The sequence below is a fragment of the Staurois parvus genome, unplaced genomic scaffold (genome assembly GCF_062004578.1).
Source record: "Staurois parvus isolate SC_StPar_1 unplaced genomic scaffold, SC_StPar_1.0 ptg000172l, whole genome shotgun sequence".
NCBI lineage: Eukaryota > Metazoa > Chordata > Amphibia > Anura > Ranidae > Staurois > Staurois parvus.
This window is the reverse complement of record NW_028317968.1, coordinates 4,553,654-4,567,504: the sequence shown is the minus strand read 5'-3', so window position 1 is coordinate 4,567,504 and position 13,851 is coordinate 4,553,654. Positions and strand designations below refer to the sequence as shown.

The window sequence follows — 13,851 nt, the reverse complement described above, 5'->3', positions numbered from 1 at the left end:
TTTCTGTTCCAATATGTATTTCAAAAGTACATAAAAAGCTACATTGTGCCCACGCAGGGGTGACATCAAGCATTCACATAATAAAATTTGCACATGTACACATAAAGGATAGTATACAGCAAAGCCCAGCAAAAGTGAAGGGGCATGCTAAAAGTCCACAGGTTAGGGGGCGCAAATTACTTGCCTTGCTCCGGGCACTGACAATCCACACTACGCCACTGGACAATGCTATGATTTCCCCCTGGGGACAACAGTCCCCTCTAATAAACTTCATACCAGAAAAAAAAGAGGATTGAATAAACAATGGGAGAAGAAAAAGAGAAGGGGGGAGGGGAACCAGGGGGTGGGAGAGTACCACGGACCAGTCTAGTGCATTTTTATTCTGCATCAGGAACCATAGACAGGTAGACAGATGTTTCACATAGATTTCAAAGGCCCTAGTTCATACCAGTGCAGTCAACAAAAATAGTACATGCTACATTCTCTCTGTATAGAACATGGCAAAATATAAAAAAATGCATTGGAAAACGTGTCCTGAATGGAGATGAAGGAAAAAAAGGGAAAAAGCGCACCAGAACACATCAAAAACACGCATCCAGAAGGCAGAATTTGTAGTGTGTACTGGCTCTAATCAGGAGTAGAAAGTACACTTCGCAAGAAAAATTTATCACTATCCATTTTGATGATTTGTTTCCTCTGACTTTCCACTGGACACATTGGATGTTATACGGCCAATTATGACATACAAGCAGATGTTTGACAGACTTGATCTGGTCACGGATCTACATGCTCCTATCTTGCCTTTTTCCTTTAAAAATTAATAAAATCTTTTAACAAAAATATAATATCACACATTAAAGTGCAGGACCCTGCATTCACTATATCCGGTCTCTCACAATACATACGGTACAACTTGAAAATGCAATTATTTTAGTAAATATAAACTGCTAAATACCTTTTCTCATCAGCAGTATACAGCAGTCTTGTGACTTCTATCAGTGTCCGGCTGAGCACTGGTTAGTCTTGTAGGAGTTTTCATTCTCCTTTGACTGTCCTATAAGGCTGTATGATCCCTGACCCTCTGTCTGGACAATGCTGATTGGCCCTGTGCTGATCACATTCACCCTCCCAAAGAAAAAAAAACCTCTCTAGCAAACACACCAAACTGAGCATGTGCAGAGTGACTCCTAGTGCTCTGTACTATCAGCAGATGGATTGGGGACTGTGGAACAAAGGGAGGATCAGAGAAGACAGGATCAAACAGCCTTTTTACATAATGTGGAGGATTAACCCCTTAGGTTCCACAGTGAGTATAACAAGTATGATTTACTGCATATACAGACTGATTTTTACTGCTGTGGGTTTAGTAACACTTACTTAGACTCAGTTCACAACTGTGCGGGTGCTGCTGCTATGGAACCCACACAAATACCAGCACCCGCAACCACCACACAATAATTGTCAACTATCACCGGCGATCACCGACGTGGAGGAAGATTGTTTTGTTTACAAACAATCTTCCTCCCTGTCAGCTCAAGCACACTGCTCGAGATGGCTGTGCATAGTACAGCCATCACGAGCAGTGTGCTTACAGTGAAGAACACCCCCCCAGTAAAACACTCCCAGCACACAGTTAACCCTTTGATAGCCCCTCACATTAACCCCTTCCTGCCCAGTGGCATTAGTACAGTGTCAGTGCTTTTTTTTTTAGCTTTTAGCACTGATCACTGTATTGGTGTCACTGGGGTGTCAGTGACACCAAGTTAGTTCCCCCCCCAGTGTTACAATGCCCGCTGCAATCCCGCTAAAAGTCGCTGATCGCCGCCATTACTAGTAAAAAAAAATCCCATTATCTATACCGCCATTTTTAAACGCTATAACTTTCACGTAAACCAATTCATTTACACGTATTGGGATTTTTTTTTAGCAAAGACATGTAGCAGAATACATTTTTGCCTAAATTTATGATGAAATTAGATTTTTTTACTGGACATGTTTAATAGCAAAAAGTCCAAAATATTGTTTTTTTCTCAACATTGCCAGCCCCCAGTTTAGGGGATCAGGAGAGCACAATATTGGGATCAGGAGAGCACAGTACAGGTTTCGGGATGCTGCCCGGGACACGGTCATCTTGGGACAGCTTAGTATAAGTGCCTGTTCACATATATTTGGATTGGAATGAGATGTGAACCACATCCAATCCACATAACATGTGAAATAACATTGCTTCCTATGGTGCCTGTTCACATACAGTATGTCCAGTGCACTGGCAGTGCAGATTCAGTGCGGTTTGAAAAAGCGTCATTTCCAATTTCTGAGCAGTGTGGTCATGTTCAGGTGTGGATTACAGGCTATTGACTTCTATGGGAACTGTTTCTAAACCGCATATATGTGAACAGGATAAGATCCTGAACTGATTCCGTCCTGAACCTGATATAAACCTGGCATGAACCACTGAACAACTACTGTGTCAATTAGCTGTGAAACCTGAACTTCTATACGTACCGGACAAGTGCGAATCAACACTTAACGGCCATTTCACAAAACATGAGTTTCAGTGTGCTTTTTATCTGCATCCAAAATGCACAGAAAGTAGGTTTCATACGAAAATCAGACCGAAGAATAATCAGCTGATTTTCACTCTGTTAGTGGGGCAATGGCACCGGACGATTTTTGTGGTTCCTACCCATTTCGTTTATCGGGCATGCTGGAAAATTTGTGAAAAACGACTGATTTTCTAAATCATTGGTGGCAACATTGTACTACAGAACGACGTTTCGATTTTCGGACGAAAAATTGTTCGGAATTCGAACCATGTATGGCCTGCATAAGTCTAGGCTCACACCTAAGCGTTTTTCAATGCATTTTGCAGAAACGCACTACAGTCCATTTAACATGGTTTCCTATGGGAGACGTTCACATCTTCGTGTTTTCATCTGGTGCGTTTTTTTGAAAGGGTCAGGGACTTTTTGAAACGAAAAATGCTGCGTTTTGTTTCAATAGACCTTAATGGAGATGCTGCAGAAATGCATGTAGTGCTTTTTTGATGCGTTTTAATCTGCCCAGCAACAAGTTGAAAAAAAAACAAAAAATGCATGTGCAAAAACGCAAAATACACCATAAAAAGCACTGCAGAAAAAGATCAAATGCAAACTGCCTAGGTGTGAACCTAGCCTAAGGCTTGGTTCATATCTAAGCAGGTGGTGTTGCTGCTGGACCAGCACAAAAACCTGCAGCCGCACCACCCACAGAGAGGAATACAGGATCCACACTGGAAATTGCAAACGTACTGGAACCTCAGTTCCCGTGCGGACTGCGATTTCCCAAGTATTGCAGAGACTTCTTCCCTGTGTGTCCTGAGGCATAGGTGTCCATTCAAATGAATGGGCTCTCGTGCCTGCGCAAATCATGGCCCACATGACCACACAGATGTAAAGCAGGGGTTAGGGCTTGTCATGTTTCACATGACAGTCATATTCCTTTAAGTGTTCTCTGTATTTTGTTTCTGCTCCTCCCTTTCCTTTGGTTTAGTTAATGCTGTATAGATAGCCCACCCTTTTTTCCAGTAATGCATTGCAGCCTCTAGCCTCATGTCATGAAGCAGATCACATTATGATCTCTTGACCTAACAGATGATCTCTTTAAATGATCTCTTTACAACAGTTCATTGTTGTAAAATTCTCTCAGTTTATGGAATAAACTTCACAAGATCTACAAGATATCATCTGATTGAATCACTGACTGTTTTATCCAACTAAGATTGGAGTTATCTCTATCTCATCACAACTGTAACTTACAGGGGCGGACAGACAACTCATGGGGCCCCCGGGCAATAGGGGATCATGGGGACCCTGTATCCTTGCCCAAACTCAAAAAAGCCTATGAAAAAGGTACCAGGGGCATCTCAAGGGGCCCCCTACTGACCCCAGGCCCTCGGGCAGTGCCCAAGTTTCCAAATGGTCAGTCCGCCCCTAGTAAGTTACAGAGATCACACTTTCAATGCTTAGATTGGAGAGACAGAACAGGGCTGGTTCACACTATAGAAACAAAGTCCAGATGCGTTTCTGCATTTGCATTTTTGACAGTCCAGTGCGTTTTTTGACAGGTTTGTTTTTTTTAATGCATTGCAGTTTATTTTTCCTATTTAACCCCTTCACGGCTAAGGGTAAAACAAATCTAAATGCCTAAGCACAATTCTGCAACGTTGACGTGTTAGTAAAACCGTACATATCGTCACAACTACTTTGTACATCCAGGTGAATTATACCTTGTTTTTTTCAGGACAAATTGGGCTTTCATTTGGTGGTAAATGGTCATGGATAGCTCCTAATTTTTTTTATTATTATTAAAGGAAAACTGGGCCAAAATAGTAAAAAAAAAATCATTTTTTTAATTTAACTGTGTGTTTCTTGTTACGACCATAACCTACCACCAAAGAACAACCCCAAATACATTCTCCAGTTCTTGACGATCGCAGCGATACCATATATGTGTATGTTATTTGTTGTTTGTACCCGTAGTACAGTCCAGAAACAACAGTGCGCATTTTGTTTTTGTCTTTTTTTTTTTATTTTTTTTTACATAAAACACACTGTCACTGACATTGACATTAACACTAACTGACACTGATACCAATTTTTTTTTAATCCTGACCTTTGACCCTGACCTTTGCCCTTGACCCTGACCTTTGACCCTGACCTTGGCCCAAACACTAACCCTGGTACTGAACTAGATCAAACCTTGATCTAGGTATTTTTCTTTATTTTTTCTTTTCTTTTTTAATATTTATTTATCTTTTTTTTTACAAACTTTTTTTTAATCTATGTCAGGAGTTCGAGAGATACAATGTATCTCTCTTCTCCATTCATAGAGAGAGAGAAAACAAGGGGGCCGGGCTGCACAGTGATTGATCACTGTGATAGCCAATCAGAGGCTATCACAGCGATCACGTGACCCGGAATCGGGAGTCCCGGGTCCCGATCGTTAGAACGGGACCTGGGGCTCTCAGTGACACCGCGGTCTTGGTGCTGGGAGTGCGCCGAGCGGCGGGCTCCCAGCACAAAGACAGGTACACAAATATGCGGCCCCACGGAAAAAAGCCCAGGTCCGTGAGGCCGCATATTTGTGTTACGTCGGCGTCAAGGGGTTAAATAGGGAAATGTGCATTCCAGTGTGTTTTTGGTGCGTTCCAGTGCAATTTTGATGCATTTCGGTGTTTTTTATACATTCCAATTAATTTTCACCCTTTTCCTTCAATTCAAATAGATACGTGCGTTCCAGTGCATTTTTGATGTGTTCTGGATGCGTTTTACCACGTTCCAGTACAGTTCTGTGCAGGAAAAATGCAGCCTTTACGACTTTTTTTTTCTGCAACCGGAACGCACTGGACTGCAAGCGTTGATGTGAACGATGATATTGACAACCATGTAACCTACTTTCTGTGAGTTTTGGATGCAGAAAAAAAGCAACTGAAACCCACGTAGTGTGAAGTGGCCCTTACAAATGACTAAAATGCTACCAACATAAACATGAACTATACCCACATTACAGCCAAGCAACTGTTGTCATGGCAATCTTCCTGTGAAAAAAATAAAAAAAAGTTGAAGCTGTACATCATTGTGAGTTACAAACAAGCTGGGTGACCCCGACACCCGAGCCTCCCTGAACAGCCGCATCGGAAGGCGCGCTCCTCTCCTCGTCCAGTCAGGAAACCGTGATCTCTATAGGATCCCGCGGAGCTGCAGCGGACGGCGCTCTGGCCACGCCCCTCTGCTCGCCTCGTGCTCAGGGGAGGGGGACTCAGGGTAGATGGCGCGAGGACGCTGAGTGGCAGGGAAAGCGGTCAGTGTGAGGCAGCAGGTGAGGCCACCGTGTGTGTCATTCTACCGCTCCAGGTAAGCACTGAATGGGGAGCAGGGGAGGGCTCAGCTAGAAGCAATGCAGGGGGGATTTCCTGGTCACAGAGCTCCTGTAGTAGGTGTCAAGCGCGGAGTGCTGCAATGCATACGAGTCGTTGCTTGCCATAGCGTCCCCCTATAGGCGCTGAGCGCCAGTGTTTGTATTGGACATGTGCAGTGCTGGCGGATGGTGCTGAGCTCGGATGGAGCCCTCTGCAGATGGCATTGTTCCATTAACCCCGCTGCTGCCGGAGACGTGTGGAGCTGTCCGCCGCTCATGTGGTGCTGATCCCTGTGCCCACACCTGTTGGCGGCTTCGCTTGACATATCTGATGTCATGCATGGTGACCCTGATGTGTCACAGGAGAAAATGGCCATTGTTCCTTCTAAAGCCCAATATTATTGATCTAATAATGTGTAGTAATAATATACTCAGCCTGTTCTAGGAGATGAATAACAGCTTTTGGTTTAACGTTGCATTTGTGGTACAGGGTAAAGAAGAATTTTACTGCCCCCCCCTTACCTTTCCCCCCAAAAAAACTCACATGGCTGGCTATCCAGCAGTGTTCTTATGGATCTACCACGCTACAGCAGACTGTGTCCCGTAGGGAGCCTGGTGATTTTTTTATTTGTTTTGTTTTTGTTTTTTTCCTTCTCCCGGGTTGTTACAGCCAGCCTCCTGACTATGGGCGTGCGTTACATGTAGTCATCATCAGGGGGTCAGCTGCAAGTATCAGGAAGAGAACCCCCATCCCAATGATGTGCCACATCCTTAGTAGCATAACCTGCAGCCACCTGGGATGGTTGTCCCAACAGAAACCTCATTAGTGCCTAGGCAAGAGTGGGAGCAATTATTCAAAAAATGTCTCTCAAGACATTATTTGGGATGGGGCTAGAATTTTTTTTCTGGGTTGTTACAGGCAGCCTCCTGATGATGGGCATGCACCATAGAGCATCATCAGGGGGCCTGGCGGGTTTTTTTTCTGGGTTGTTACAGGCAGCCTCCTGATCATGGGCATGCACCATAGGGCATCATCGGGGGTCTGGCATTTTTTTTTCTAGATTGTTACAGGCAGCCTCCTAATAATGAGCATGCACCATAGAGCATCATCAGGGGGCCTGGCGGGTTATTTTTCTGGGTTGTTAGACAGCCTCTTGATAATAGGCATGCGCCATAGGGCATCATCAGGGGGTCTGGCCTTTTTTATTTCTGGATTGTTGCAGACAGCCTCCTGATAATGGGCATACACCATAGGGCATCATCAGGGGGGCCTGGCATTTTTTTTCTGGATTGTTACAGACCGCCTCCTGATAATGGGCATGCACCATAGAGCATCATCAGGGGGCCTGGTGGGTTATTTTTCTGGATTGTTACAGACAGCCTCCAGATAATGGGCATGCACCATAGAGCGTCATATGGGCCTGGCGGGTTATTTTTCTGGGTTGTTAGACAGCCTCCTGATAATAGGCATGCACCATAGGGCATCATAAGGGGGGTCTGGCATTTTTTTTTTTGGACTGTTACAGACAGCCTCCTGATAATGGGCATGCACCATAGGGCATCATCAGGCGGCCTGGTGGGTTATTTTTCTGGGTTGTTAGACAGCCTCCTGATAATAGGCATACACCATAGGGCATCATCAGGGAGTGTGGCATTTTTTTTCTAGATTGTTAGTGCTAGCCTCCTGCTAATGGGCAAGCTCCAGAGGGCATCATCAGGGGGTCTGGCATTTTTTTCTGGATTGTTACAGCCTCCTGATAATGGGCATGCACCAGAGGGTATCATCAGGGGGTCTGGCATTTGTTTTCTTGGTTGTTACAGCCAGCCTCCTGATAATGGGCATCATCAGGGTGTCTGGTGGGTTTTTTTCTGGGTTGTTACAGCCAGCCTCCTGACAATGGGCATGCGCTGCAGATAATCATCAGGGGGACAGATGCAAGTACCAGCCCCCTTCCCTGATGATGGGCCATATGTGCAGAAACACAACCTGCAGCCACCTGGGAAGCATGATATGGGCAACCCATTTTATATATATATATATATATATATATATATATATATATAGATATATTATGGTAGCTGATAGTCCAACATGGCTGGGGCAATACAAACCTTAAATAGATTGTGCTTGTTTGGCTGCTTGGGTACTTTAGGAACTGAGCTTTGAATGGTGATGAAAAGTAATGTTTTTTTCCAGTTGGGTAATGTTCCTAAAAACAACAAAAGGCAATAAATAGTTAATGGTACCTAAGAGACTAGGCTTCATCTTTTATTTTGTGGAATAGTGAAAACCAACTGGTTGCTATGGGGAACAGCACAGGTTCTGCTACAATCTTCTTTGTTTCCCTTTTCATAAGGTAATTTTAAATGTTCTATGCTACATATCCTCTGATCACATGCATTATGCAAGAAAACCTGTTTAATGATCATTCATGTTAATGATCTTTAATGTACATTGTTATGCAGCCGCTACATGTTGCAGAACATCTCCGATCTGAGAGAAGCCGGCAGTGCAGAAATGTTTCTCATTTTGCAGCTGCATGTGTTTCTGAACGTAGTTATGATATTACATACACCCATCCCCACAGCTGTCAGATCTGTCACACTTGTATGCACTTTTCCATGTGTTTGTACGTACTCAAAATGTCAAGATGTGGGAGTATAAAGACCTTTTGTTTCTGCAGTCAAACTTCAACTTCCATATTGCCCAGTGTGGTATCAGACCACAGCTATATAAAATGCACAAGCTGCAGTGCAATGACTTGCGAATACAGTATTCTCATGCAATACGAAATTTGGGTTTTGCAACAGCAGGGACCTGGTAGCTATTGCCAGTCCATTGTCTGAATGCACTAGATGACATACCTGATTGCACATTTATTAGTGTTAGAATAATTATGTAAACATTCCAATTTGCACCATCTTATAAACTGGACAATGTGAAAAAATGGTAATAAAATGTTCTTGTACAGCAGTTAAATTGCTTTCCTTGTAAATGAATGTAATCAGGTGGCTTGGCAACTGTATTTGATTAGCAACTGTTTTTATTAAACTGTAGAGTAATATGATTTATTTCTTGTTATTGGAACACTCATTGTAGCTAATTTCTGTTAAGTATGGGTCGTGTGGAATTTTTTTGTGGTTTTCTTTTTTCTTTTTTTTTTTACTCTATCCCCTGCTTTTATTGGATGAAAGTTCTTTGTGCAAGCTGGTAAAAGTCAATGTTTTACACGTTCGTTGCTCTAGAGGTGCTGACTCACCAGCTTCTTTAGGTAAAATGCTCCCGAGTAATAATTTGGGTGATATCTATTGCTAAGCCAATTAATCCTCATGTAGAGAAAAGCAGGTTGTCCTTCAGGGTTTGGGTACGATCTAAAAACATTGACATGTGGATGCAGGCTGGCAGAAACTGGTTGAAGCTGTAAGTATCTGCAGACTGCAGAGATTAAAGGATGCAAGTGAACTGGCATAGACAAGTCTTTTACCTACTTCTGGCTTTAACAGGGAAGCAGACTTTGGTGAGCTCTACATGTTAACTATCAAAGTAAATTGTTCCCTATATAATATAACTAACAACCTTTTTTGCATTTGAAATTTACTTAAACAAGAGTTAAATCTCCCCTGGTAAGTAGTACTGTAGATCATACCATGTTGAACTGAGTTCAATGAATAATTCATTTTAACCCTGTGTTTAAAGCGTAGACCTGTGCAGGGCCTATTGTTTAACTGCTGCATCAGTCTATATAGGATAGATACCATCTATTAAAGGCATATATATTGATCTTGCGAAAGATTACTTAATTTATTGTAGATTCGAAGGTCACCAAGAGGTTAACTTGTAACAGGCAAAATGTGAATATATTTTACTTTGATTAATAACTGATAATGTCCGCTTTGACCTTGGCTCTTTCACCTTTGTTGAAAGCTTGTCTGTAAAACAGAGTGTACTGTACAGGAGTCCCGTAATATATTCCAAGAACATAGATTATGATAATATATATTTTTCATATTGGGAATAATTTTTTATAACCCTATGTAGAAGTTATCTAGCATTCAGTTTCAGCATTATGTATAAGTGCAGTATGATGACTAACACTGCGTTGTACTGTATGACATCCTATACTACATGGGATCTGCCATTCCGATTTATCCCTATACCACATGGGATCTGTCATTCCGATTTATTCCTATACCACATGGGATCTGCCATTCCTTTTTATCCCTATACCACATGGGATCTGCCGTTCCGATTTATCCCTATACCACATGGGATCTGCCATTCCGATTTATCCCTATACCACATGAGATCTGACATTCCGATTTATCCCTATACCACATGGGATCTGTCATTCCGATTTATCCCTATACCACATGGGATCTGCCATTCCTTTTTATCCCTATACCACATGGGATCTGCCATTCCGATTTATCCCTATACCACATGGGATCTGCCATTCCGATTTATCCCTATACCACATGAGATCTGACATTCCGATTTATCCCTATACCACATGGGATCTGCCATTCCGATTTATCCCTATACCACATGGGATCTGCCATTCCGATTTATCTCTATATTAAAAGTAGTTTGCTACTTGCTTGCGTATATGAATTGTAGCAGACTTTAACAGCAATAAAACAGTGTCTCAAGATATGGATATATGGGGTATGACATAAGCAAAAAAATCAAATTGGAAGGTCTCCAGGAACTAGATGTTCAGTAGATATAAAACAATATTTATCATTTACCTTTTACTGTCTGGTCTAAACCCCCCAAAAAAGAGCAGACTTCACTATGCATAGTATACTGCATGAACTTTGTAAAAGTGTTTGTGAAAGCTAAATGGTTTTTACCTTCATGCATTCTATGCAGCCCCCCTAATACTTACCTGAGCCCCATCCTGATCCAGCGATGTGCATAAGAACTGGGGACTCGCCCTCATTGGCTAAGACAGTAATGGAAGCCATTGGCTTCCACTGCTGTCAATCACAGCTAGTGGAAGGGGGCAGCTGCAGCTCTGTGTGTGAATGGACATGCAGAGCAGCGGCTACGGAGCAAGCCTGCTTGGGTGCCCCCATAGCACGCTGCTTGCTCTGGGGTCACTTGGTAGGAGGTCAGGGCCAGGAGTAGAGGACCTCAGAAGAGGAGTATTGGGGCTGCTTTGTGCAAAACCACTTCACTTAACCCTGCTACCAAGATAAATTATAACACTGAAAGTTTAAGGCACTTGTAAAAATTGCTATCAAGTAAGGATGCTTTAAAAATAATGCACTGAGCATTATTTATCAATTAACCTACAAAGTACATAGACAAAATAAAACCGATTTAATGATTGGTATGCACTCTTCGCCTTCAAAACAGCAACATTTCTCCTAGGAACACTTGCACACAGGAACTCGGCTGGTAGGTTGTTACGAACAACTAGGAGAACTTATCGCATATCTGTGAGTTTAGGCTGTCTCAGTTGCTTCTGTCTCTTCACATAATCCCAGACAGAATCAATATTGAAATCCGGGTTCTGTGGAGGCCAATATAATCTCTTTATGGACTCGTTATTTCTTCATTTCACTAAAGATCGTTCTTTATTACTTTGGCTGTATCTTTGGGGCCATTGTAATGCTGCAGAATCCGTTTGGGACTGATCAGATGCCTCCCCGATTGGACAACATGACGGATAACTATCCGCCTGTAGTTTTCAACTTTGAGGAAGCCACAAATTCTGATAAAATCCCCAACTCCATGTGCAGGAAAGCCACACCAAACCTGCAAGGAAACTTCACCATGCATCACTAATGCCCAAACACCTATGCTTGTACTGCATTCAAGGCTTTCTGCAAACTAACTGCCTCCTGTTACACCCAGAACTGTGAGCACTTGCTGCCATTTTCTTGCACACTATTTATTGTGTTTTCATGCATAGGCAAAGCTTGCCTTAGTTTCTTTCCGAGGTATAGCTTTCTATGAGGACCTATTTCTGAACAGACTTCTCCAGACTCCATGGCTGTTCCAGGATCCCACTGGATTTTTCCAGGTCTGTGCTGTTGATGCTACTGGACTTCTTCTGCATTGCAAATAGAAGTCAGCATGATGCGCTTCATCTACTTCACTAAGGCTGGCCATACATTATACAAATTTTCTTAAGAATTTTGCTTTAGAATTACCAAAAAACATATAATATAAGGTCAAACCTAAACAACACTTTCAATTGTATCCAATTAGGCAGGCCCTTGCACTACATACTTGAAGGTAAATCTAAAGGAAATTGGACAGAAAATTGTACAGTGTATGGCCAGCCTTGGTTTTCTTGGTTAACCATTACATTTTCAGTCCCCAACGTTGTTTGTTTCTTTGTCCTGCTGCAGAAGAGCTTTGACAGCACACTTGAAAATGACCTTGAAATTTCTGCCTGTGAGGGAGCTTGTTATTGCCTTAAGACAAACCCTATATCTTGCTGTGCTTAAACACTTGCCTTCCAGAGGATTTACTTCCTGACCAGGCCATTTTTTGCATTACGACGCTGCATTACTGTAACTGACAATTTGTGTGGTCATGCAATTCTTCACTCAAATGAAATTTACGTCCTTTTTTTCCTCATGAATAGCTTTCTTTTGGTGGTATTTAATCGCCTGTGCGTTTTTTTTTTTTCTTGGCACTATAAAAATAATAAAAGACCAACAATTTTCAGAAAAAACTATGTTTTTAACTTTTTGCTATTAAACATGTCCAGTAAAAAAAAATCAATTTCGTCATAAATTCAGGCCAAAATGTATTCCTTTACATGTCTTTGCTAAAAGAAAAAAAAATCCCAATACGTGTAAATTAATTGGTTTATGTGAAAGTTATAGCATTTCTAAATGGCAGTATATATACTTGGATTTTTTTTTTCTTTTACTAGTAACGGGGGTAATCAGCGACTTATTGCGTAATGCGGCGGGCATTCTGACACTGGGGGGAACTGACTTGATGTCACTGCAATACAGTGATCAGTGCTAGTAAAAAGCACTGACACTGTAATAACCAGTTGCCGACTGCAGATGGCCGAATGACGGCTAAACTGCGGCCGGCCAGTTCTGGGAGGGCGTCATATGATGTCCTCCCAGAACGCGCTCTCCTGTGCGCCCCCGGCGATCTCCGTGATTGCTGTGTCCTACAGACACAGCTGATCACGTGATGTATAAAAGGCCAATCACAGCGGCTTTTTACCATGTGATCAGCCATGTCCGGTTCTCGGCTGCACTTTCCTCATGCTGTCAGAACGTGGGGAAAGTACTGCCGAGAACCGGCAGTTGTCAGAGCAGGGATCGGCAGCCCAGCAGTGCCGCCCACCTGTGCCCAGCAGTGCCACCCACCTGTGTCACCCACCTTTGCCCATCAGTGCCACCCACCTGTGCTGCCAGTCAGTGCCCAGCAGTTGCGCCAGTCAGTACCCAGCAGTGCCGCCTATCAGTGTTGACTATCAGTACCCACCATTAGTGCTGCCTATCAGTGCCCATCAGTGCTGCCTATCAGTGCAGCCTCATCAACGCACATCAGTGAAGGAGAAAAATTACCTGTTTGCAAAATTTTATAATAGAAACAAAGAAACCTTTTTTTTTTTTGGTTCCATACCTCTGAAGATGTGCGTGCGCACGTAACGCGTAAGGAGGAGCCTGGACGTCGAGACGCTACGCCGCCGGAGCCACGTGGAGGCCCGGCGGCCACTATTCGAAGTGCCAGGGTTAGTTGTCTTGCTGACACATCTGTATGATACCTGCCTGCTTTGAATTGGATATCACTATTTTGAATAAAGCTGCCTTTTATGACCTACTTCACTATGGGTGTCCTTCCCTAAAACTCCCTTGAGGAGCTTTTGCTTGCAGAACCTGGATCTTGGAATTCTACTTCTAATCGAGAGAAGGGAGATCTGTTGCTGCATTTACGGAGGAGGGACCCACCATTCCTGTAACCGGACC

At 42.9% G+C, this 13,851-nt stretch overlaps 1 protein-coding gene across 4 annotated transcripts in view; it reads left to right on the top strand.

Annotated features, from left to right (window-relative positions):
* The first annotated feature begins 5,755 nt into the window (after positions 1-5,755).
* Positions 5,756-13,851, top strand: part of RASL10B (RAS like family 10 member B) — a 122,292-nt gene continuing 114,196 nt past the window's right edge. For 2 of the 4 annotated variants that reach the window (XM_089676603.1, XM_089676599.1), the window contains exon 1: positions 5,756-5,894. The gene's annotated coding sequence lies outside the window, so the exon portion shown is untranslated. The remainder of the gene's footprint in view (positions 5,895-13,851) is intronic. The other 2 variants (XM_089676601.1, XM_089676600.1) reach the window with 2 other exon arrangements.